Here is a 24,504-nt window from a genome sequence, read left to right as displayed (position 1 = left end):
CTTTGTACACACTTTACAATGGGATAAATGTCTGCCTGTGGTCTAGCAGGATCGGTTGGGAATGGAGGCAAATTTTAATCAAAACAAGGAACTACTGTGGGAGCATGTTCTGGCATTTACATTTGACTTTGAATATGTCTAATAATAACTGGATACAAGTGATTCAGCCTTTCTATGCCCATAGAAAAATTAACAGAGAGGCTGAATCACTTGTATCCAGTTATTATTAGACATATTCAAAGTCAAATGTAAATGCCAGAACATGCTCCCACAGTAGTTCCTTGTTTTGATTAAATTTTGTACTTCCATGGATTTCAATAGGAACCTTGTAAGCTCACCTGAGAGCAGAATATGACCCTGGAACTTTAAGCTCAAGAAAACAAACAAAAACTTCTCCTTATTGCTCATGCACTGTTCATATTGCTAGTGTCTCTGTTTCAAGAAACTATGTCCCAATGAAATACAGTAACTGTGCAAGATTTCTAAGAGTCCCTACTAAAGTTTCTTAGATTTTCTAGCTTCTTCTAGATCTGTTATTCTCTCATGCAATCCAAAATTACAAACTACAAATGGTTACATCTTATTAAAAGAATGATTGGTGGCAACTCTATAGCTAATGCAGATTCCGAATACGAGACAGCACTAGAGGCACTGGTTCCAAAAAGAGATTCCTAGACATTTCAGGACCTGAGTAAAAGCTCCATCTCAGAACAGAGGTACAATTCCTGCCTTCTTCCACCATAAAAGAGGTCTCTCTTTGAGGATCTCATATGAAACTGCTTTAAAAACATCAAGACGGCAAGAGAAGAACTGAATTATCTTCATGTAGAATTTGAACAGATTACTTCTGTAGTACGCTCACCAACTATGAGAGAAGGTCTCCTTGAAGGCCCTCAGGAAAAATATATCCATTTTATTCTGTATTTGAAGAGACTTTGGAATTCAAGGGTAATTCAAGACTCTATTAAGTCTTCAAATGTTTTCTGCTCTTGTTAGCTCTCTGATAATTGTCTGTGACACTAACCTGTAAACTTTCCACATTTACTACACAACACTAAAATGACATCTGTTTTTCATAGCATCAGGTGTACCTTCATTTGTTTCTGTGAGGCAGAGCAGAAAATTGAAAACCAATTATGATTTAAGACCTCAAATTAAAACCTGTCGACTGTTTAGTAAAAATACTCTATAAAACTTTGCTTGCGTTTCAAGAGACATACTGAAGTAGTTTGCAGTGTTGTTGTAGCTGTGTTGGTCCCAGGACGTTAGAGAGACAAGGTGAGTGAGGCAGTTTCTTTTATTGGACCAGCTTTTGAGCAACACAGAACTTGCTCTCTCTCTGTAGCTCAAAAACTTCTCCCTTTCACCAACAAAAGTTGGTCCAATAAAAGATACTATCTCACCCATCATGTCTCTCTCATTCTGAAGTAGATCATTTTAAATGCAACTAGCATATAAAGCAAGGATTTATAAAAACAAACAAAACCAAACCCACAACCAAACCCCCACGAACCACAGAACCAAAAAGAATCAGTCTTTTTCAGACTAACAAATTTATTTGGGCATAAGCTTTCGTGGGCAGAAACCCACTTCATCAGATGTCTAGACTAGGTCTGAATAGAGACTGGGAGTGGCTAGCCCACTAAAAAAAATAACGTTCCCTCTTTTGACATTCACACCTTCCCATCAACTGTTGTGAACGGCCTCATCCACCCTGATTGTATTAACCTCATTAACACTTGCCCTCCTCACTGTGACTCACCCATCCTTACATGTGTATATATACCTACCAAACTCAAGTTTCCACTTCATGCATCCGACAAAGTGTGTTTCTGCCCAAGAAAGCTTATGCCCAAATAAATTTGTTAGTCTTTAAGGTGCCACAGAACTCTCGCTGTTTTGCTAAAAACAGACCAACACGGCTACCCCTCTGGAACTCAGACTTTTTTAGTTACTCTAAAACTTATTTTACCATTAAAGGTCTTCTACATCTCTACAGTACATTTCTAATTACAAAAAATAAATCTTACTGAACTTACGCAGTTCAGTATGATAGACAGTGGTCTCAGCACAGCAACTGCCTATTTGTCAAGCTTTTTGTAGGCATCACAGCAGAGTTTAATGAGGGATTTGAAGAAGGCTACTTTGCAGATGCTTATGGGTAGCTCCTCCCATGTCTGAGGAGCAGCATAGGAAAAAGCACACAGATGCTTGTTAGAAAATTTAATTAGTGGGTGAATGAGGCTGACATTATGGGCTGAGCAAAGATAAGAGTCAACATTTTGATAGTGAATGAGAGTTGAGAAAGGCTGTAAGTTGTACGGAAAGAATAAGCAAGAGTTAGACATAGCCTGGATGTGAAAATATAAAGGGAGGTCCGAATCAAAGATAATGCCATGTTACAGGACTGAGTCACAGGCAGGATCATGGTGTTGTCCGCAGTAATACAGAAAGGAGGTAGTGGGGAGGGCTCAGGAGAAAAGATTAGGAGCTCTGTTTTAGCCATGTTGTGCTTGAGCTGATGGCTAGATATCCAACAGATGTCAGAGAGAGGCATAGATTTTAATTTGAAAAGGACACAGGTCTGGAGTAGACAGGTAGATCTGAGAGTCATCAGCATAGAGATGGTAGTTGAATTTGTGTTTGGGAATGAAATTACCCAGAGATAAGGTGTTGAGAGAGAATAGGAAGGACCAAAGGCAGAGCCCTGTGGAACCCCCAGAGAAAGCTGGAGGGCAGATAAGGAGGATCCTCCAAAGGACACAAGGAAAGAGTGATTAGAGAAGTAGTAGGAGAACCAGGAGAGGACAGAGTCACTCAAGGGAAGAACATGGTTGATGGTGTCAAAGGCATGGGACAGGCTAAAGAAGATGAAAATGGAGTACAGGTTCCAAGATTTAGCTAGCAAGAGGAGTGCATGGGGCAGAAACCAGATTGGAGAGGGTCTAAGATGGAACTGGAGTAGAGGAACTCCAGACAGTGATGGCTGACACCATGTTCAATAAGCTTAGAGAGAGAAGAGAGATGGGATGGTAGTTGGAGAGGCAAGTGGTGTTATCTTTTTTAAGATGAGAAAGACTAACACATGTTTCTGAGCAGGAAGAACCAGCAGAGTGAGAGATTAAGGAGAAGAATAAGGCAGGGGATCAGACTGGGCATGAGGGAGATCAGGAGATCACATGGGGTCACTTTGGCAAGTGGTGGTGTTAGAGGAACAGAGTATATAAAAAATTCTGCATCTGTGACAGCAAAGGTGAGAGAGTTGTAGAAGGGGAAGGGGGAAAGTAAGACAAACTCAAGGGAGAAGGAAGGCCATGCTGTCTATTTTGTCAATTTTTTCTTGGAAGAAATTAGTGAGATCCTGTGCAGAGAGAGAAATGGTGGCAGGAGTAGGGCAGGGTTTGAGGAGCAAGTAAAGGCGGTGAAAAGGCAGCTGGGGTAGTGAGGGTGGGATTCAATAAAGCTGGAGAAGTAGAGTTGTTAGCAAGGAATGTGGCATAGAGAAGTGGCAAAAACAGGAGAGGAAAATCCCAATAACCGCACCGACATCTGATCCATGGAGGGGCATGTGACAAAAGGAGAGGTCTCCACAAAAAAGGGCAAATGCAGAAGCAGTGTCAGATGAAGGGATTCAGGTCTCTGTGAGAGCCAAGTGACAGAAGTAGTGAGATACGAAGAGGATGACTGAAATCATTTGAGAGACTGAGTGGGTATTTCAGATACAGCAAGAAAAGGGAGGGAGGAAGAGGACGAGGAGGGGGATAGGTATGATGTTAGGAATGGTGGCAGGAGAGGGGCGGAGGTGGTAGCAGAGACAGGTATGGGAGGTGGAGATTGAGGGAGCCCCATGGCTGGGGCAAATGTCATCAGAGGTCAGGAGGCAGCAGAGGGTGTGCATGTGGGATCTGCATTTATGCTGGTGGGAGGAGAGGGGAAGAAGAGCAGGTGGAAACTGGTGATGGTAACAGGGATGGGGAAATGGAAACAGTAGGTGGTAGGAAGGAATGCTATGATGCAGAAGAGGGATGTGGTAAGAGTCATGGGGGAGTGGGCAGATGGGAAAAAGGAAAACAGAAGAATATTGTGAAGGTAATGCTAGCACAGTTGTCCTTCAGGTAGCTGGAGATGTGTTGTCTCCTGCTAGGGAGGAGAAAAAAGAAGCGGGCAGGGCTCCACCACTGGGAGGAGGGGAACAATGGGAAGCGGAGCAGCTCACTGGTGCACAAGTTAGAGCCATTTTCATGCCATATAAACCTCACGTTTTCAACAATATTACATAAACATTTCTTCTTATACCAAGGAGACAAACATATTATTTATGAATGAAATCTATTTGGTCTTAAGTGATTTGTTTGTTCAGTTCTTTTCTTCCTTTAGATGATATCCTTTGGCAGCTGGAGTTGTAATTTCCTGGATCACAGGGTTTAACTATTCAGCAAATGCACTGACTTCCTGCCCAAAGAGAACTGCAGAGCAAATCCAGGAAACACAAACACTAGCAGCCAGGGAAATAACTAGAATCCAAGTGGAGTTCTAAGCTTTTCTAACTGTGTCAATTTATCTTTGGAATGGCAAGATGCTGGTCTGCTTCCTATATTTTAAAAACGGGATTGTGATCAATAAAACCTCCACCCTACCCCCTGCCATTTCTGCTCTATGTAGTCAGCAGATTAAACAAAAGAAAAGCACCCATCAGAAATAATCATTTCTGGTTTTGTTCTTTAAAAGGATTCACACCCTTGATTGCTACTTTCAGGAGGCTGTCTGTGGAACCAAATAGTTAAACTGAAGAATACTGCAGTGTTTAATCATTTAAACAGACTGTATGACTGGATTCAAAGTAAATTTGACTTTTGTTATGAGAGGGGAACATTACCAAAGTAAACTAAAGTTTTTAGTTGATAGACTTCCTCTCTTCCTGCATTTAGAAGAGCACGATTATACTAAACTGATGGATATATTAAACTAAAGTAGCACTTCAATCCTCCCTTGAGTATTTTTTGTGAGTAAAAAAATTTTAATAGATCTTACACATCTAGTTTTTTTAAGCAACACCCATGGCTTAATTTTAGTAAAATATGATATAATTAAGAACATAGCCCAATAGAGATAATCTGATATTTACATATACTAAAATACATCAGTATATGTGTAGTGCGACTAGTTAGGTGGTTAAAGTTACTCTCTTCTCCATTTACCTATATGTTGCCATCCTTTGGCTTTTCCCCTGTGCTTTGCCTTTCATCTCATTCCCTTTTAGCACTTCAGAGATGGAACTTCTCTAATTCAGCTCAGTATACTATTGGAAGCCAGAGGCAGTGCCAGGTTGACTGAGGTTAAAATCAAGTAACAGGTTAAAGATGCTGCATTATATAAACAGAACATGTAATGACTATTGAACTGAGGAATTAGAATGGATCCATACTTATTATTTACTGTGCACGTGCAATGTGCTTTCTGCTGTACAAAACAGAAGAATATAGTCCTCAATACAATCAGAGAGTTTGAAAGATGTTACCCATAGGAAATGTATTATATATGCATCTATATTTCCCACTTTTTCTTGCTATAAGCTGCTGGCTTTCTTTTGAAATTCATCACACTGATCTGAGGAAAAGGTCACAGTTTCCCTTTAAACAACATGAAACAAATGAGAGCAGGACTACATCTATCCCATCAAAAATCTATAATGTTTTGAGGGATGTTCATCCAGCTACCTCGTGACTAGACCTTTCAGGAACTGCTGGATGTTAGTTATTCCTCTAAAGGAATGACATAATATTTTCATCTTTAGCTGTTTTGTGATTAAGTCAGTGTCAGGATGATAGAATATGAAGTAGTGACGCACTGGGCTATAGTTACCTTTCTGGTCAAAATGCACTCATTTGGAGATGTGTTACCATAATATGAAAATGATGTACAGCTGCCTGAAATGCCTGTTTAAAGTATGGAAGTAACCCAGTGAATCAATATATCTGTTGTACAGCCAAAAAATCTTTAATATGGGCTATTTGTGTATCTTAGGGGAGGGAAAGGAGTACAGGGAAAAAGATATTAAAAGTGGAATACATACTTTCAAAGTCTATTGGATGTAATAGTTCATGCAGAAAAATTAATATTTTCTTCAGTAAATAAGATGGCCTCGTAACTGAATTTTGTTTTATTAACTGCTCTAAAATAACAATGACTTATAAATATATATTTTTTCATTTAAACATATTACATTAGGCATATGCAACTGATTTCATCTAACTTTGGCTAATGAATGGAAAATTGTAATTGTAACTTTACTTTATATTTCCCATTTCTTTAGGAAAAAAATGCCACATTTTTGGTATTAAAAGGGTACTATAATGTTATTAGGCTCTTATAAAAACCATTAAAAACTGGAATATACAAATATATTGTTTTAAACATCTATGCATCTGGTAATGGGCATTATTAAAAATTGCACATATACATTTATCAATCTGATTTTCATAAAGAGGAACTTATGTTTTGTATAAAGTGCTTAGATGAATTAGTACAGACCTAATGACATAGAACAGAAAGTGTTCAGGTACAAATTAGCCAATTCCTCAAACATTAGACTAAGTTTTTTCTTCTAACATTAAATCAATATTTGAACAGTTGAGCAAATATTTGAAATGCAGTTAGTTACCTATTGCAGGGAACAAATTTAATTAAATGTTTTCTTTCCCTAGAAATGCTGAACAAAATCTGGATTCAGTTCACAATATTTTAAAGAATGTATATATTTTACTTTACCCTCAAATTAAAACTCCTGTAAGATATTATTTTTATAGCACATTGGTGTACAGGGTGCTTAGTCATGAAGGAAGATGCACTTCCTTCGCTGAGGATCTTGGTCTAATTTGTACATTCAGGTTACAAGATCTGCTACTACAAAGTGCCCTTTACTTAGCAAGATCAAATGAATAAGCAGCAGCAGAGCCAGTTCAGCCAACGCTGCCAGACCAGCAGCCACAGAGAGCCTCTGACTCATGAGTGTACCATCATATCAGGGACAGGTTGAAATCAGAGAATCTTAGGGATAGAAGGGACCTCAGGAGGTCATTTAGTCCAACCCCCTACTCAAAGCAGGACCAACCCCAACTAGACCATCCTAGCCAGGGCTTTGTCAAGCCACACCTTAAAAACCTCTAAGGATGGAGATTCCACCATCTCCCTAGGTAACCCATTCCAGTGCTTCACCACCCTCCTAGTGAAAAACATTTTCCTTATATCCAACCTAGACCTCCCCCACTGCAACTTAAGACCATTGCTCCTTGTTCTGTCATCTACTACCAATGAGAACAGCCTAGCTCCATCTTCCCTGGAACCCACTTCAGATAGTTGAAGGCCGCTATCAACTCCCCCCTCACTCTCCTCTTCTGCAGACTAAACAAGCCTAGTTCCCTCAGACTCTCTTCATAAGTCATGTGCTTCAGCCTCCTAATAATTTTCTTTTGTTAGTAAGATTTTTCCTACTCATGCTCCAGTGCTGTGTGTTGTGGAGTATAAGCTGTTTTGTGATGATGAAGCTCTGCAGTGTTAATAACTTAATGTCCTGGGGATCCCGATTTCTCCCTTTTTATCACGACCTGGCTAGGTCACACTGACATTGTCCTTCTAATTCCCCCATTTTTCTGTTTAACAAGAATCCTCCATCCCCTATTTCCCTAGTAACTCCTTCCCACAAACACATGCAGCATTTCTGGATGTATTCTATCTTCTCTCCACCTTGTGGAGCTGATACCCTACCATAGTTGCTAGGCACAGAAGTTTAATACAGGTGAGGTAGAGATCACACAATGAAAGCTAGACTGTTCAACTGGGAGCAAAAGTTATATGACATAACTAGATTTACATGGGCCAGCTGTGAAAACAGGCACAAGAGCAACAGCAGATAAGCTAACAGGGATCATTATTTGAAGGCAAGGCAAAAAGAACGGGCTTAAGTTTGAAAGAGAAGAGGACACACATCTCAGGCATTTGTTATCAAAATATAATAAAAGCTAATCATCTGGATGAAAATAATAGATAACTAGTATCTGATCCGAGTACAAAAGGAGTTACACCTGAGATTACAACTACTGTTACTATACTTGCAACTGACAGCAACAGATTAATTTATAATATTTATTCAACAGCTAACAAAAGAAAGCACTTGTTCAACAAAGGATGCCCACAAACAGTAAAATACTTTAAAACTGAATTTTATAATGCTTTGATAGAAAATAGGCTATGTAAAGATGCAAAGTAATACTACAGCTCAGGTGCAATTGATACATTGTGCAAGTTTAAGAGTCCATGAAAGTTTCCATTAAATTCAAATGCTACAAAGAACAGAGAAACTTTTCACTGGTGAAATATGTTATATAACGTCAGTTTGTTTGGTTTTGTTTTTAAAACGGTGGGGCAAACTCTGACTGCAAAATAAAATGAAAGTAGAAATGTTCATACTAGAATCTTAACAAAATATGATAAGTGTGCGCCACCGAGACGGAGGGTTTGTATTTTTAGATTTTAGTGATGGGAAGGAACAGTTGGACAAGAAAGTGCCCACACAGCAGTTAATTTTATTCAAGCAACCTTTTAATTATAAGAGTTACTGATCTTTACAGACTTTGCATAGGGGCCAAATCACTATTGCCCAAGATGTTAGGGATATAACAAGGATGCTTACCACAAGGATTGCTAGGGGGCTCATGGGGATTACAAGCCACAAGGTATTGCGACTACGCCCCAAGCCTCCTACGCGGCGAAGAAAGCGCTTACCAGCACGAGGGTGAGGAGGTCCATTCTTCACCCTATGAAGCGAGTTGCAACCAGGGAACCAACCCACCCAGGGCATCCGCTAGCGCCTCGACGGATCCACGGAGAGCCTCAGACAGGGTGACTTCCGGGGGTCCCTAATATACCTTTTCCCTAAACCCTGCAATAAGCTTCACCTAACAATAGGTGACGTGTATCTCAATCCACTTAGGGATTGGGCCTTAATATTTGTTTTCTATTAGTCTATTGACAGTTAGCTAAGGATCACCCCAATAAGCTGACAGTTATTTCATAGCAGAAGCTGACCTTTAGCTGGTCTAAAACTGGCCCTGTGGTTAGATGTTTACTGCTGATACTGCCCAGGGTCTTTCCAGACTGGCAGGTAGTTTTTTTTTATCCAGGTAGTTCCTCTTATTCTCTCGGGGCTTTCCAGAAGGTATTTCCAAGCCTGGCCCATAAGGGGCCTGTTAGTACTCATAAAGCCTGCTATAGTTTTTAGGGCCTAGTTTTGCCAAGCTAAGCTGTTCTTGCGTTACAATAATTTTGCGTGCCCTACAATAAGATAGACAGAAAATAGATAAAACAAGTTAAAAGTGTAATCATCTCAAGTACAGTTTAGCTCCAGTTTAAGGCAGCACAATCACAAGAGGGGAAAACTATTGTCTGTTAATTCTGAATGAACAGTGGACTTGAAACACCATCTAAACTAAACTATTAGGATTTTAAGGTTATTAGAAATCTAAAGGGAAGGGGACCCCAATCCTTTCCAGTAAGATCCCAGATTCCCCTTACAACTTCAATGTCTAGGTTACTTGATCATATTTAACCTACTCAAGGAGGTACAGTACTGCCATGACTGGTATTTTGTTTAATTCCATTTGTTCATCTTTTCTTTTAAATAAAAACAAGGACTAAAATTTCACATCAAGACTTCTCAGAAACACTACTGGTTCAAAACTGCACCCAGTCCCTTCTCTTCTAGGCTGTCCTATAACTCCCTTATTGTTTCTTTGATAATCTCATCACTTCCCTGGTAGTTGTTAGAATAAAGTTTTAATTCCCAGATTGAAACGAGAACCTAATGTTTCCAGTATCATAAAACTTTCAAATATTTTTCACAACCCTGATTGAGAAATGAATAGAGAACGTTTTAATTGTTAGCCAATATCTCTTATATGCTAAAGTAACTGGGGACTTTCTCCAGTTATATTAGTCAAAATTTTGCATTTTGTTGGCTACCATGAATTTCAGGGTACTTGGTTGTCACTTAAAGTATGATTCAACAAACTCTTTCTGATGGAAGAATTACTTTAAACAGTTACAGTATGGAATCTGATTATTCTGCAATGCTGATTAGAATTACTTATATAAGTATGGGTTTGCAGACTGGGCCTTTATTTTGCCACTACCTGTAGTTCATCTGTTATGAATAAAGTTACAATTTTTTCATGGAAAATGTTAATAAATGTTATATTAGAGGTGTGGGTAAACAAGGATGTGTCACAGAAGGAGGGAAAGTGGGGGACTCATGGGAGGGAACAGCGCTGGAAAGCGAACCCATAGGCACTCATCCCACTGTGGCAGCTCCTATCTTAGGGGACTGGGCCCAACTCCCTACTTCAGGAGTTGCAAGCTGGCTGGTGTAGTTACAGTGCTGCTCAGGTTTGGCGTGTCCACCTCTTCACAGATGAAGAGGATGGGGCAGAGGGTGAACTCTGATTGGCATTATGACCATATGGGCCAGTTTGCAACGTCAATCAAATTTGGCCCTCCGCCCCTCCCTGTATGTGTGGCAGGAGGATGGGGGGCGGATGCGCCAAGTCGCACAGCCAGGACAGGAAAGAAGACGCTATGGTGGAGGTCACAGACTTTATTCAAATTCACTATTACCATTAATGCCATGACCTTCATGCCAAAATCATATATTTAATTATGAACTCTAACTTAAGTCAAGTGGAATCTTGAGTCTGTAAAACTAATGATTAAAGATGCAGTTCAGTAAATGATGTGGCAACATATGCTCTGAATAGATTAAAATATCTTTGAAAATGGAGGCATAAAAAGATATTATGAACTCAGGTTTGCTTTTGCCAAAATGCAAGAATTAGTGAAAAAGTCTGCATGTAATCAATACTGAAAACATGGAACCACAAAACCCGTTGTAATTATTACAGAGACAGGAAGTCATGCAGCAGTTCTATGGCACTTTCTACTGACTGCTCACCAGAACTAAAGAAATGAGGGGGGAATAAAATGTACTTAACCTACAGTAACGGTGGTTCTTTGAGATGTGTTGTCCACAGGTTTTCCACTTCTGGCATGCACATGCCCCATAAATACAAGATCAGAATCTTTTTGAACAGCAGTGTTCATGGGGGTCACACCTGCTCTCTGAGTGACAGCCAGCAAGCTCTAGCTGAGGGCATAAAGAGCAAAGTGACTACAAACACCCTTCAGTTCTTTCAATAAAACAGAATCCATTTGACCCAGGACTGTGCGGTAGTAGGGAAAGAGTGCAGGTTGCAAAATACATGCGGACAACACATCCCAAAGAACGGACAGTTATCGTGGGCTAAGTAATTGTTCTTTCTTCTTCGTGTCCTGTAGGTAGTTGTTGAGAGTCTATTGATACAACAACTGTAAGACAGCTCTACCAAAGTGGATGACCGATATGGAGCCCTCTATTAAGGAGGCAGCAGCGATTGAAGGTGTGAACTGAACTCCAGGAAGCTGATCTGCAAATTTCGGAGATTGGAATGCCCCACCAAAGCTGCAGAGGCTGGTGGAATGGGCCCTGCTCTGCCTTGCAGATCCAAGCAAGCAATCATATAAGCAAGTTCTAATGCAGTCTGAAACATTTAGATAGTCTTTGTGTGGATACAGGCTGACCTCTCATCCTGTTGGCAAAGGTCAGAAACAGTCTAGGAGGATTCCTGAATGGTCTCATTCTGTTCAAGTAGTCATGACATCAATTTAATAATCACTACAATTGGGTCAGGATAAACCAATTGGAAAGAGCACTAGTTTTATATTTTTAATTTATTAAAAGATCTGTTTGATTTAATTTACTTTATGTATGGGCCCATATTCTCTGGGTAACAGGGTCTGGAAGAATGGCATCAAGAATTGCTAGTCACTTTTACGTGATCATCTTTGTCCACTCCTGTAGTGGTTTTTAAGCTACAATTGGGTCAACTTAATATGGGTTCTTGGGTAGCTGAGAAGGAAAATAAGGGATGCGGATGGTTCTCTCTCCCACAAATTAAGTTATAATCAACTGAAAACATCAACATGTAAAAAAAATACCCGATTTGTTATCCCAAGAATTTGCATAGGTAAAAACTGCCGTAGTACTTTAGTTTTGTTTGTATATATTACTTATCCAATTCACAGGAGATAGTATGCAGTAAGGCATAATTTAAAATTGTACATCAAGAGGCAAGAAACATTTGAACACAAAATCACAATCATAACTATTGTTTCAGTTTATAACACTGTGCCCCCAAATTTTCAAATTTTCTCACATTGTTCCTCAAGGTTACTCTTGTTACTTGCTAATAATGAAAATGTACAAGACTAGAAGCAAACTAAAAACTCTTAGAACTCTAGGATCATCTGCATGTTCAATCATACGCAGCTAGATAACCATTTAAAAACACAGAAAACTGTTATACTGTATCTAGTTTGGATAGCAAAGTTTAATTTATTACACTGTGGCTAAAAAAATGTAACAATTTATATGAAAGAATTCATGCATTCTAACAAAGAATATCATTGAGGCCCAGTTTTTCCTTGGTACTCTGACGATCAAAGCTTATTCCAGTTAGCAAGTTGAGAAAGGGAAAGGAAACCGTAGCAATTTTCTACTGTAAGTGACAAAGAAAAGAAAAATGCCATTGAATGCTTCTCTGTTTTCAACAAAGGACATATTATTGCAACCTCCTTTCTAAAACTGTTAGCCCTTGATTACTTAAGCACTTGATTACTTAATGCATAAAGAAAATGTATTGAGACAATGTGTGAATTTACTTCCACTATTCCCAGTGATGACTTATTATTTAAATTCAAAACCAAATTGAACAACTTTTTGTAGCACCAAATCTTATTTTGTCTGTTTTTAATTTTCAAAATTATTCCAGATGTTCACTTTATATTTTGTAGGAAAACTTTGATCCCCATGCAGGGTATCTTGCAGTACAAAAATCCTAGAAATTACATAGAAGATAACTATGTTTTTATCATTTAGCCCATTTTTGCCAGATTGTTCCCACATTATATATTTTATTGTATTTTCCCAAACTTTAAAAGTTCCGAGTGTGGGGGATTCCAGCACTCTGTTTAGAACACTATTCCATAGTCAAAAAGCTATTATACATAGATTCTATAGAGCTCGCAGGACTGATCTGTATTCTGCCCTTTTAACCTCTAAAATCAAATGCATGATCTCTTAATGGAACCGGGGAAGGAACTAACATCACACATGCGTTTTAAACATACATTACACAAATGGCCATGGGGGAAAATACTCCACAAATGAGGTAAAGATACTTGCATAACATACGGTACGTGGAGCATTACCTTTTCAAGTGGAATTTGTGTTTTTAGGCAACACCCTTTGCTGTGGCATCTGGATGCTGTAACAACTATACACAACAGTTTCTCAATGAGAGGCAACCATTTTAACAATGTCAACCATGGAGCATGCCATAACATCTAAAAGACCAAACAAACAAATATGTCTCCTGCTTTCTCTAAAGCTTGCTTTAGCGTGGGCTTGTATGAATTACCATGTTGGGGGATGCAACAGGATGTGGGCTCTGAAATGAGAATGTGTCACTTGTTCTGGACAATGAAACTACAGGAACAAACAGGAAAAGTAGCCCTGCATAACTACCATAATGGGACATTAGGGCCCTACAAAATGCATGTAGAGTATTTAAACAAAGGTTTAGATGTTTATTAAATCAGAAAGTATATTATTATTTGAAACTTTATATATCTACTCTGAAACATTCAAGGGCTAGAATCAGATTTCATGTAGGAATAAAGGATTGCGAGGAAAATTACTGTGACTGATCTTGACACCGCATAGTCAGTAATAACAATGAGAGTTCTGTGGCACTTTAAAGACTAACAAATTTAATATTTGCAGACATAAGCTTTCGAGAGACTTCAGCTCTCTTCTTCAGATGCAGTAATACAGAAAATAGGTAACACAGAGGCATCTTATAGATATCCAGGTGCATTGAGAACAATGGGGGAGGTGGCGTCCGGTACTTAAGACCTAATGACGACCACTGAGTAGGAGGTGAGAATGGGTGAGCAAAGTAATTTACCTTCGGAAGTGAGATGGCTATCCCATCCCAAAATTACTTTGCTCACCCATTCTCACCTCCTACTCAATGGTCGTCATTAGGTCTTAAGTACCGGACGCCACCTCCCCCATTTAAAGTGCCACAGAACTCTCGTTGCTACCCCTCTGGAACTATAGTCAGTAATGAAATTCTGCTATAAATGTGTAACAAATAATCAACAATATGAAATAAGTTACATCAATGGTATAATTTGAAAAAGAGTAAAGGGACTTTCATTATTACAGAATGTGTTTGTACAATGCCTAGCACAATATGGCCCAACCTGGTAGTAATCTCGTCGTGCTGCTGCAATATAAATATTGATTGGACTGGCTCTTTTCCTGGTGTAAATCCATGAAGCTCCATTGCCTTCACTGGAGCTACGCTGATTTATGCCAGTGGAGGAGTTGGCCCATTATCTTGTCTACTGTCTGTGCCATATTATTTATTCATTGTGCTTATACAAGAAACCTGGTGATTGCAATTTCTGTAGTTTTGAACTACCCCTTAAACCATATAATTTCATAGGGTTTAAAGCTTTGTCAAGATTTGTAACATACAGAGTGGCATATAGAATGCTTTAACAGTATCACATCACAATGTTGAAGCCTCTTGATTTCATATAATTTGAAGAGCCTTGGAGACAAAACAGGGCCAATTTAACATATCATCATGAATCAGCTTTATACAGCAACATAACACTGCCTATAACTCAGTTCTGGGGATACACTGTCTAGTGATTGTATAATCTAGAATACTTCTTCTGGGCAAACTCTACAAACTAGAGGCAGTACTGCATTCTGCATTGTCAAACGCCTAACGGGAAATGTCACAGTTATGATTTCTAGGCACAAGTGATAATTGGATTGGAAGGCAAAGTTCAAGGAAACAGTAATGCTCTTGTGTATTAACAGAAGGCCTGTTCTGCTCTGCATCTTGCTAGCCAAGACTATTTCCTTCCTTAATATTAAAATTCTAATCAGCCTTCATTTCATCTGCAGAAACGTATGATAAACTAAGTCCTGCATGTAATTTTTCAAACAACCACAACAACCTGGATATCAAACCCAGCATACTGTTGTAGAGCATAAATAGATTTCAAATAAAATCAAACTATTAAAAACTGCATGGGCACAAGTACAGAATATCTGGAAAATATCAAGTGTCTTTTGAACAACTGGCTACACAGTACAATAGTATAAAAGACTGAAAAGTTTTAATTTCTCCATTTTAATGAAGGAGACTTGAGAATTTTAATACCACAGAAATAAAATGCAAACCTAGAAATGAGATTAGATACACTATGCACTAGAACTGAATTGATACTTTTAGAATTTACAAGAAGAAGGGGATATGTATCAGGCTTAGCCAGTCAGTGGCCTGTATGAAACAGAAAAGAATGCTCTAAAATTGAAGCTACTCAAAGGAGATGCATCCCAAAGAAACAAAAACTCCAGTAGGTGGGAGAGTCTTTAGGATTCTCAGGTCTGGAAGAAGAATCACAGAACTATGAGGCTAAAGCAGAAAACACTGCTTAGAACCAGAATACAAGTCTGCTGCAGTGACCTGGAAAACATATTTTAAAAAAAAACCAAAGCAAACAAACAAACAAACAAAAAAAGAACGTAAGTTTCAAAGTAAAAAAGGCAAGAACAAATACAAAGTTCTAAGGAAAATATTACATTAGCCTCAAACCACCATGCCTAAGCACCATGGCAAATTCCCTAGCACATGGAGGTGGTGGATAGTTAAGGGAAAGTGCTGTAGACCCAAGGAAAACTCTGCAGAACTGGAGCATTCAAGACATAATGAGACTGAGGCAGTGTGTCGAAGTACGGAAGCAAAGCATCAAAAGACCAGAGATAGGGCAACGCCTCAGGTCTCAAAACAATATGCTCCATCTCCACAGGGTTGAGACTTTTTGTGGTTAGAAGGGCAGAGCCACAAAGCCAAGCCTTGAACAAAATACTAAAACATCAAGATCACGCTCCAAAGAGCAGGAAGGAACCATGGCATCTGCAGGTCCAGAGGCCAGTGTCCAGTCTTCTGTTTAGTACATGTAGAGGGTCACAAACTGCTAACTTTAATTTAAACCATCAGCCTGGAAGAGAGGGACATTCAACAAAGATGACAAATTGGAATGGAACACAAAGTTGGGACTGCAATGAAGCAGTTTTATGCTTCAACAAACTACCCTGGTCAAGAAGGAACTGACTGGAATGTTCAAGAGAGAGTGACGAAAGATCCAGAGAGGCATGAGAACACTGTTGGGGAATATGGCTTGTATCCCTGGCCACTAGTTATGTCTGTAGAGGCCAAAAAAAAAACCAACCATGTACAGCATGGGGAGTTCTCCGATCTCATACTAGGAAGCATATTGACAGCAAATTGAACTGTTTATTTAAAAGATTTAAAGTAAAACATGCCCCATGGTTACTACAGGATTTTTAGTATCTGAATGCAGTTTGTCCAAGATTCCCCATGCTGTAAGTTACCTTTCATATTCAGCAGTAACTTTCCACACATACCATGACTCGTCAGTCTGCAGACTAACTGAACAAAAGTCAGATTTCTGATGTCCCCCCTTTAAAAACACGGTACATACTGTACTAGCAGGTGCTACTCAAGCAACTTATCTTTTCAGTCTGCAAAGGCAGTTTGGCTGATTTGCCAACAGCCCCAAGCTATACTTTGAAAAGTAATATTTCAACACTTGACCACTTTACATAGATCTTCTCATGTTTATCAGAAAGTAAAGCCATTGTATCTTCAGAAGTACAATTACAAAATGATGATTACAAAACAGTTTATCTGGGTTTCAAAGTTTTGAAGTCTAACTTAATTATAAAGGACATCTACAAATCAGGATCTGCAAAGGGTTTCTCCATTTATGCAGGTTGCAACAGCAGCAGCTAGGTTTTTAGGACATACACGAGTGATGCTTCAGGTTCTGCATGTGCTATTAATTACACAGTGATTAATCATCACAGGAGTTACATGGCTCACTAACACAGACATAGGCTTGAAAGGATTAGATTTTTATTGGTAAATGTCAATAAATGTTGATTTTACCACACACATACAAACCCATGAAAAAATATTTCATCTTTAATAATAAAAATCTATAGACAAGCAAAATAAGAAAAATGCTACTTGAGAAATTAGAGTTTGATTTAAGGATATTTACTTCGTATATTTTGAAATGTGATGTTGATAATTAATAAGCTTTAACTTTTTGAGTCTCAACACCTACTGTCATTAAGTAATTATTGTCTGACTTGTTATTGACAGATCCCCACCACAATTTCCTGCAAGAAAATTTAAAATAGATAAATAATTTAAAAAATGATTAGCTATCCATTGAAATCATATCCAAAAAATTGAATTCTGCCAAACCTACCTATAGAGCAATGGATGAGTAGTAAATTTTCCATTTTTCTGCAACATCCCTGCTTTTTGGTAATTTTGCAAGACTGCTTCTCCTGTAAACAGTAATTCTATACTGAGGATTTTCTTTTACTTTTTGTGTGTGTGCTGTTGTTGTTATCAATACATGTTATCCTATCTCAGCACTTTGATTCAGTCAATCACCTTTGGGCAGCTACCATGTATGCTATTTGTGTTGCAGAGATATGCCCAAAAGATCCACCCCGATACCTGCTTTGCCTTTAGCTAGCTCAAGAGATCTACGGAAGCAGAATTCCTCTATGTTTCAGGAGACTGCTTACTGATAAGAATGAGATTGTCAGGAAGAGCTGACACACACACGTCATGTCACACACATCTCATAATGAGAAAACCAGCACCCTTAGGATTTCAATGGTACAGTAAATTAAGCTTGAAGCCACTCAACCTGACAATGATGTATTGGTTGAATTTTTATCTATATAGAACAGACACAACATGGCCAGCAAACATCTTCAGCAGCATCTGACAGTTTCTTATAGGACAGATTAAAAGAACTGTCTCTTCAATTCTATGTACAGAACAAAAAAAAGTTAAACTCTAACTTACTTGCCATCCCACATATTTATTTGATTTGAACAGGGCCAGAGAATGAGAACTCTTTACAGATCACTGGATTCCACTTCAACCCAGAATTTTGTTTCTAAACTATTACAGTACTATGTCAAAAGTGAAAAAAATTAGCTTTATTACACTGTGGAAAATGCACAGAAATCCAAAGGGTTCCAAAGTCAAACTAGTTACACCAGCTTCCATTACAAATCTTGTCTGCAGCAATACTTACGTTTGTTTAGTTTACTGCCTTTAACTGAAATATATAGTGTAATTTGGTTTTGATCAGAAAGAACTATCCTTCAGAGTCACCCTTTCTTTACTGACAGTAAATACTTTTTTATTCATAAAAATCTGATGTCCTGTATTGCTTGAGGTTTATGTTAACAGAGTATTTTCAGAGGGGTGAAAGTTGAAAATTGCTTCAGCTTACTTAGCAGACGATTGTTTTTGCAAGTTGGGAGGTGCTCGCCATTTATCTGCCCAAACCAGAACTTGAGTGAATAATATATTCAAAAGAAATGCATCCCATTAAAGTGAGGTCACTAGTGGTTCAGTTGAATCCTATGGTTAACAGGTTTCAGGTTCTAGCTAAGGAAATAGGGGTTGTGCCATACTGCAAGCTGGGAGAAGTGCTGTTCATAAAGTGTGATGTTAAATCAAGTCCAGTCTGCCAACTCTGGCAACTACTCATGTTGAAATTAAAGATCCCATGAGAGCATTAAAAAAGGGAACACTTCGGTATACTTGCCAGTGCCAAACTTCCTTCTCTCAATGCCACCAGAGATTACCTGCTTCCAGAGCAAACACTCATGGAATTTTGCTGCCACATAATGGCTACCAATTTGTTTACACCCAATCACACAGAGCAAGAATGAAATATTTTGTAAAGCACACTGGAAATCTGATTACACAGGATCTTAGCACGTTTTCGTATAAATACCAAGTATCTCAGCTTCTGGGATATTTTGAACAAAAAAAGTGGCACAGAGCAGGTCTAATTGACATTGTTTCTCTGCGTTAGAATTCTTCAACCTCCAACTTTGTAACATGTTGCTTCCAGCATCTTTAGAGCTTTTTGTGGATACAATAAGGACTGACAAAAAATACTAAAAGGTGTTGGGATTTTCAAATGTAATTGCTTGGTATGAAAAGTATTAGACTCAGATATCTAGTAGTGGGATAACACTAACCGGCAAAGGTGGAGGGAGTATTCATTGCTCCCTAGAATCTCTGGGAGTATGACAAAAGATAAAGTTAAACTTGAAACACTCGCATTGACAAGAGGCACTATGAACCGGTCAATATCGCACTCTGTGCATACAGTGATTCTGGGGGTACGCACAGGTCTTCCAGGGTACATCAACACATTTAGATATTTGCCTAGTTTTGCAACAGGCTACATAAAAAGCACTAGTGAAGGCCGTACAAACTAAAATTTCATACAGACGATGATTTGTTTATACTGTGCTAAATACTATACACTGAAATGTAAGTACAATATTTATATTCCAACTGATTCATTTTATAATTATATGGTAAAAATGAGAAAGCATGCAATTTTTCAGTAATAGTGTGCTGTGGCACTTTTATGTCTAATTTTATAAGCAAGTAGTTTTTAAGTGAGGTGAAACTGGGGGTGGTATGCAAGACAAATTAGACTCCTGAAAGGAGTACAGTAGTCTGGAAAGGTTGAGAGTCACCGCACTGGACAATTGTTGGAAGTGGTGAATTCTACACTTGATCAAGTGATATGATTCACATGGTGAGAAAAATGAGACAAAAATAACCCCAGCCAGAAAGGCATTTCAGATCCATTAACTACTATTGAAAAAACAGATGGATTAATTCATTAATTGGATGGCCTTAACATTCTATCATATGAAGAGTCCCAGGAGTTTAGTCAAATAATAGAGCACAGACTTTCTCTCTTTCATGGAACAATTGGCTCTCAAAGTATTCAGTTAAATAGTCTAAAATGAGAGGGCATATACAATCCCCCTTTGTGAAAATTAATATTTCTCAAGGCAGGATAATCAAAATGTCACTCTTCGATATAAGACAACTTCCTCATTACTCAGAGATATGACCCTAGTTCTTGTACCCTGCACATAAAAACATAAATACACAATAGCCATTCATATAGCCCTCTCCATGTTTAAAGCATGTTACAATTACTACCTAATCAATCACTCATAGGTCACAACTTTTTTTTTTAATCTAGACTTCAGACATGGCAGATAGGCAAAAAACAAACCATAAAACAAACAAAAACTTCTTGTCTGATAGGGATTTATTCAAAAAGGGGAAGAAACTTCCAAATTCTTCCAGGATAAACTGAGACCTAGATTATGCTGGCCCCTGCATTGGCAGCTACTAAATAGCCATAAAGGCAGCTTAACCCTACCTGAAGACTCCCTCTCTGCAGGGGAAATCCCCAGGTGTCATAGGGTCGCAGATCCTATGCCACTTCTCTTCAAGTTCTTGGAATATGGGTACAGCTAGACAGCTGCTGCATCTGGCTGAACTCCAGCTGCTCCAACTGCCCCAGGGTTCTATGGACAGCCAGGCATTCATCAAAACAGCCTCATGCCAGAGACTCACTGGTTGTTAGCCTTGGCATTAGAGAGAGTATAATGGTGTCCTAATGCCACTTTTATGCTCACGCTCAGCACAGCTTGGCCAGATCCTGGAACCTGGTCCCGAGTGTCCAGTGCAGAGCCAATAGCTACATATTCTTTTTATTTTTCAATGCCATGAAGTAGATGTTTCACCAGATCAAGAACAACAACAGAAGCAAAAAATCTTGGTGTGGAAAGAAGAATCAAACTGGAACCCTTCCAACAAAAACAAAAAATTATGAGCATTGGAACATGACTGGAAAGGAATTGTTCAAGTGGATTGTTCTTTTTTATTGAAAATAATTGTGTGAGTATTCTTTTACTTTGTGGGTGATTCTCAAGCTATAAACTGACCTGTTTACATCCACTCTCACCCAGAAACAAGATGGAATATTGTTTTCCCTTAGTTTGAGCTGGGAATATCCAGGTATTGTTCTGTTTAACAATGGATATTTGCCACCTACAGTCAGGATGAAAATTAACTCCTTTTTTGGCAGTACAATTGCTCCCCTTTATCCTCCTTTTTAACAACATAATAGCAAGAATTTATTCTGTAATTTGATGTGTAAACTTGTGAAATGCCCAGAATCTTCAACTTTCATTGATATCTGTGGGATTTGATAGTGCTTAACACCACTCAGCTTGGGCTCTTTCTGTTACCCTAATGCATGCAGTGTAATATTTTATTCAAATATACTGTAACATACCTTCCAAAATACCAACAGATTATTATTAAAAACCCTTAATTTAGGGTCACTGTAAAGAAGCAGTTTTAAAAAGAAAATTTTGATAACATAAAATTTAAAATTTTATGTCATGTCCCAACATGGAAAATTTAAAAACTCTCATAAGAATCAAAACTACACGCTGCCTTTAATTTGTCTCTAATACGTACTGTATTCTTCAGCAGATAAAAATTATATGCATACATTGGAAATGTAGTTGCAGCACTTACAAACTGAATAACCTGGTTTTCGGTCCATGAAATTTGCTTATGTGAAACATCTCACGAAAGGGCTACTTTGCTTCAATAACGCTTCCGAAAATCAGTTTTATAAGTATCTAGACAGCAAAATTCATTATTTGTCTCTATCAGTGTAAAGAAATGAAGACTAGCATGTAGCTTAGCATTTCAGTTATCATCCATTTGCTAAAGAATTTCCAAAATATTAAGTCTACTAAAGAAAGACATTTTGTTCCTTCAACCAAAAGATGTCTGATTTATAATGCAAGCAAATTAAATTAGTCTAAGGATGGGTGATTCTATCACTCAGAGAGACTGGTAATGAAATACATGTTCATCAGTCTGAATCCAGTTTAGGTCTGTAATAACAGAAAGTTACTATTTGAGGGCTGTTCAATGGTTAATATGAGATGAACTGATGTTCTCAGTGCAGTTCCTAATGAATTGTGTGCACATAATAAAATCACAGGTTTAACAATGTAATAAATAATAAGTGATAATATTTTGCACTTCCTTTTATCTGAGGTCCTAAAGTGCTTTGCAAACATTAATTTAGTCTTACAAGCACCTTTGTAAAGTATCTCCATTTTACAGATGGGGAAACTAAGGAACAAAGAGTATATGCCCAAGATGACAGAGCAAATTAATGGCAGAGCTGGGGAAAAAACCCTGAAGTCCTGATTCTCAGTTTAGTATACACTGTCTCTTTATCTATGATTAAGGCCCTACTTGAATTCTGGGATGATTGTCAAAAAATTGTGGCTGAATTGCAGACAAGACAGGGAAAATTGCAGAAGAGTAATAATGGACCTTATTATTTACAGTAATAAAATCCATTATTACTTTTCCAGGATTTTCCACTGTTGGCCACCCAGAGCTGAGAGCAGGAACCCGCAGCTGAAAGCAGGGGCTCCTGCTGTTGGCCGTCTGGGCTCAGAGCAGGGCTCACACTGTTGGCCACCCGGGGCTCCCACCGTCAGCCTCGTGCATGGTGCGGTTTCTGCCGTCAAAACTGCCGTGGAAGTCTAATATTGCGGAATCTGCTATTTCCACAATATTGCAAGTTAAGTAGGGCCTTACCTATGATTCCTATTATAGAGAAAGAATACATGATATCAAAAGGTAACACTATAATTTAAAAAAAAAATATTTCTAACCACTGATTATGAAACAGGAGTCGAATGTTTATAAGCGCTTGTGTCAATTTACCAGAGGGCCTTCTTAGCCACAAGCTTATAGCAAAAGGCCCCAAAGCATATTTGGGAATGGAAACTTTCTGAATTCAGCTCTTACATTTCCAGCCCACACTATGTTTTTCATTAGTCTACATGGTGTTAAAATAAATGATGCACTTCCTTTTTCACTTTATGCTTTGAACATGACAGTTTTTCTATGAATGTTTTGAGTTACTGAACCACACTAATCTAAGAATCTATTTTATGATGAAAGATTAAAGAGACAGATTAAAACATGAGCATTGCTGACACAAATTACTAGTTTAAATTCTCCACTGGGGCCCAACCCATGGCACATGTCAGCTTCACAGCTTCACGGGGATCAATACTTATAAGGGCTACACTAACAGAAGGCCGCCAATGAGTGCATATTTGAGAAACCTATTCCCAGAGCATAGAGAAGATGACTTCCAGTTTACTCCCCATATAGCTGGCCTAGAAGAATTCTGCTTTCAAGACAAACCCCCAAGTCATGCACCTGCAATCCTCTCAGCTGCCAGACCCTTTAACCCCACTGCACAAATGTGTAGAGTCTGGAGATCTGCCTTAGGCCCCACACATCTGATTTGCACAAGGGTCTTTTTGCATCAGGGCCGGGCCAGCCCAGCTCAACTTTTGTATCAACATTTTAGTAAATATGAATAGTGGGGAGAATATCAAGGAGGCACGGAAGGAAAGATATTTAAGAGCAATTTAGGGCTCTTAAGGTTTACAAAATGTATCAGGCATTACATAATGCTGCAGTGTTTTCCCTCTTTATTTGGCATCTTGCATCTCGGATACCAATCTCAGGATAAATAGTAAACTACATACTACTTTCTTCTGTTAAATATAGATTTGGTCATATTAAATGCAGATTGAACTGATGTTTTGCTCCCTACAAAATACACCAGATTCTAAAATAATATGTATTGTAATTGACAGAGTAGACTGGTGCTAGGATGTAGGCCCTCAGGCAGGATAACAAGATCCCTTGTCCCCTTGTCCACAAGATCTCTTGTCCCCACAAGAGTAACAAATCCACAGAAATGTCCCCTGTCTTGAAGGGTAGGGAAAGTCAGCAGGGAAGTGGCTGCACCAAAGGACATTCATTATACTCCCCAGGAAACCAGAGGAAAGGCTGGCAGACATTACTATAGCCTAGTTGCTAAGGGACACAGGGAGAGGGGTAGGGCAAATAGTTCCAGGGCTACATGGCCGCTTGCAGATTGCCTTGGCTTCCTGCAGATCCTGGGGAATCTGTTAAACTGCAATCATTCTGTGTGGGGCTCAGAAGGGGCAAAACTTTCCTCCGCTTCCAGTGAAACAAGCCCAGAAAACCCCTACAAGGACATCCTGGCAGTTTTTCCTCCTCCAGTTCTGCATCCCATGGGCTTTTCCACAGGGGGGGGGTGACTGTGCCCTATTTAGTCTAGTAGATTACTACAGCTCCCAAAATAATTGCACTTGGGCTAAAAAGAATAGTTGCACCACCCATTCTCATACCATATTTTCTGATGTTGTCTGAACTGGAATGTTTACACTGTCAGATATAT

The 24,504-nt window shown here is 38.8% G+C and overlaps 2 protein-coding genes across 6 annotated transcripts in view; one reads left to right on the top strand and one right to left on the bottom strand.

Annotated features, from left to right (window-relative positions):
- CUNH7orf50 (chromosome unknown C7orf50 homolog) overlaps positions 1-24,504 on the bottom strand; it is a 177,079-nt gene that overhangs the window by 50,974 nt on the left and 101,601 nt on the right. The window lies entirely within an intron of this gene.
- Positions 1-24,504, top strand: part of GPR146 (G protein-coupled receptor 146) — a 68,964-nt gene that overhangs the window by 4,945 nt on the left and 39,515 nt on the right. Inside the window, exon 2 of one of the 2 annotated variants that reach the window (XM_067550888.1) lies at positions 11,386-11,486. The exons of the other annotated variant lie outside the window; for it this stretch is intronic. The gene's annotated coding sequence lies outside the window, so the exon portion shown is untranslated. The remainder of the gene's footprint in view (positions 1-11,385; positions 11,487-24,504) is intronic. 2 annotated transcript variants of the gene reach the window in all.

This window comes from Emydura macquarii, unplaced genomic scaffold (genome assembly GCF_026122565.2).
Source record: "Emydura macquarii macquarii isolate MOO-44397 ecotype Brisbane River unplaced genomic scaffold, CSIRO-AGI_Emac_v2 contig_1348, whole genome shotgun sequence".
NCBI lineage: Eukaryota > Metazoa > Chordata > Testudines > Chelidae > Emydura > Emydura macquarii.
The sequence above is the reverse complement of the archived record's forward strand: the minus strand, read 5'-3'. Positions and strand labels throughout refer to the sequence as shown.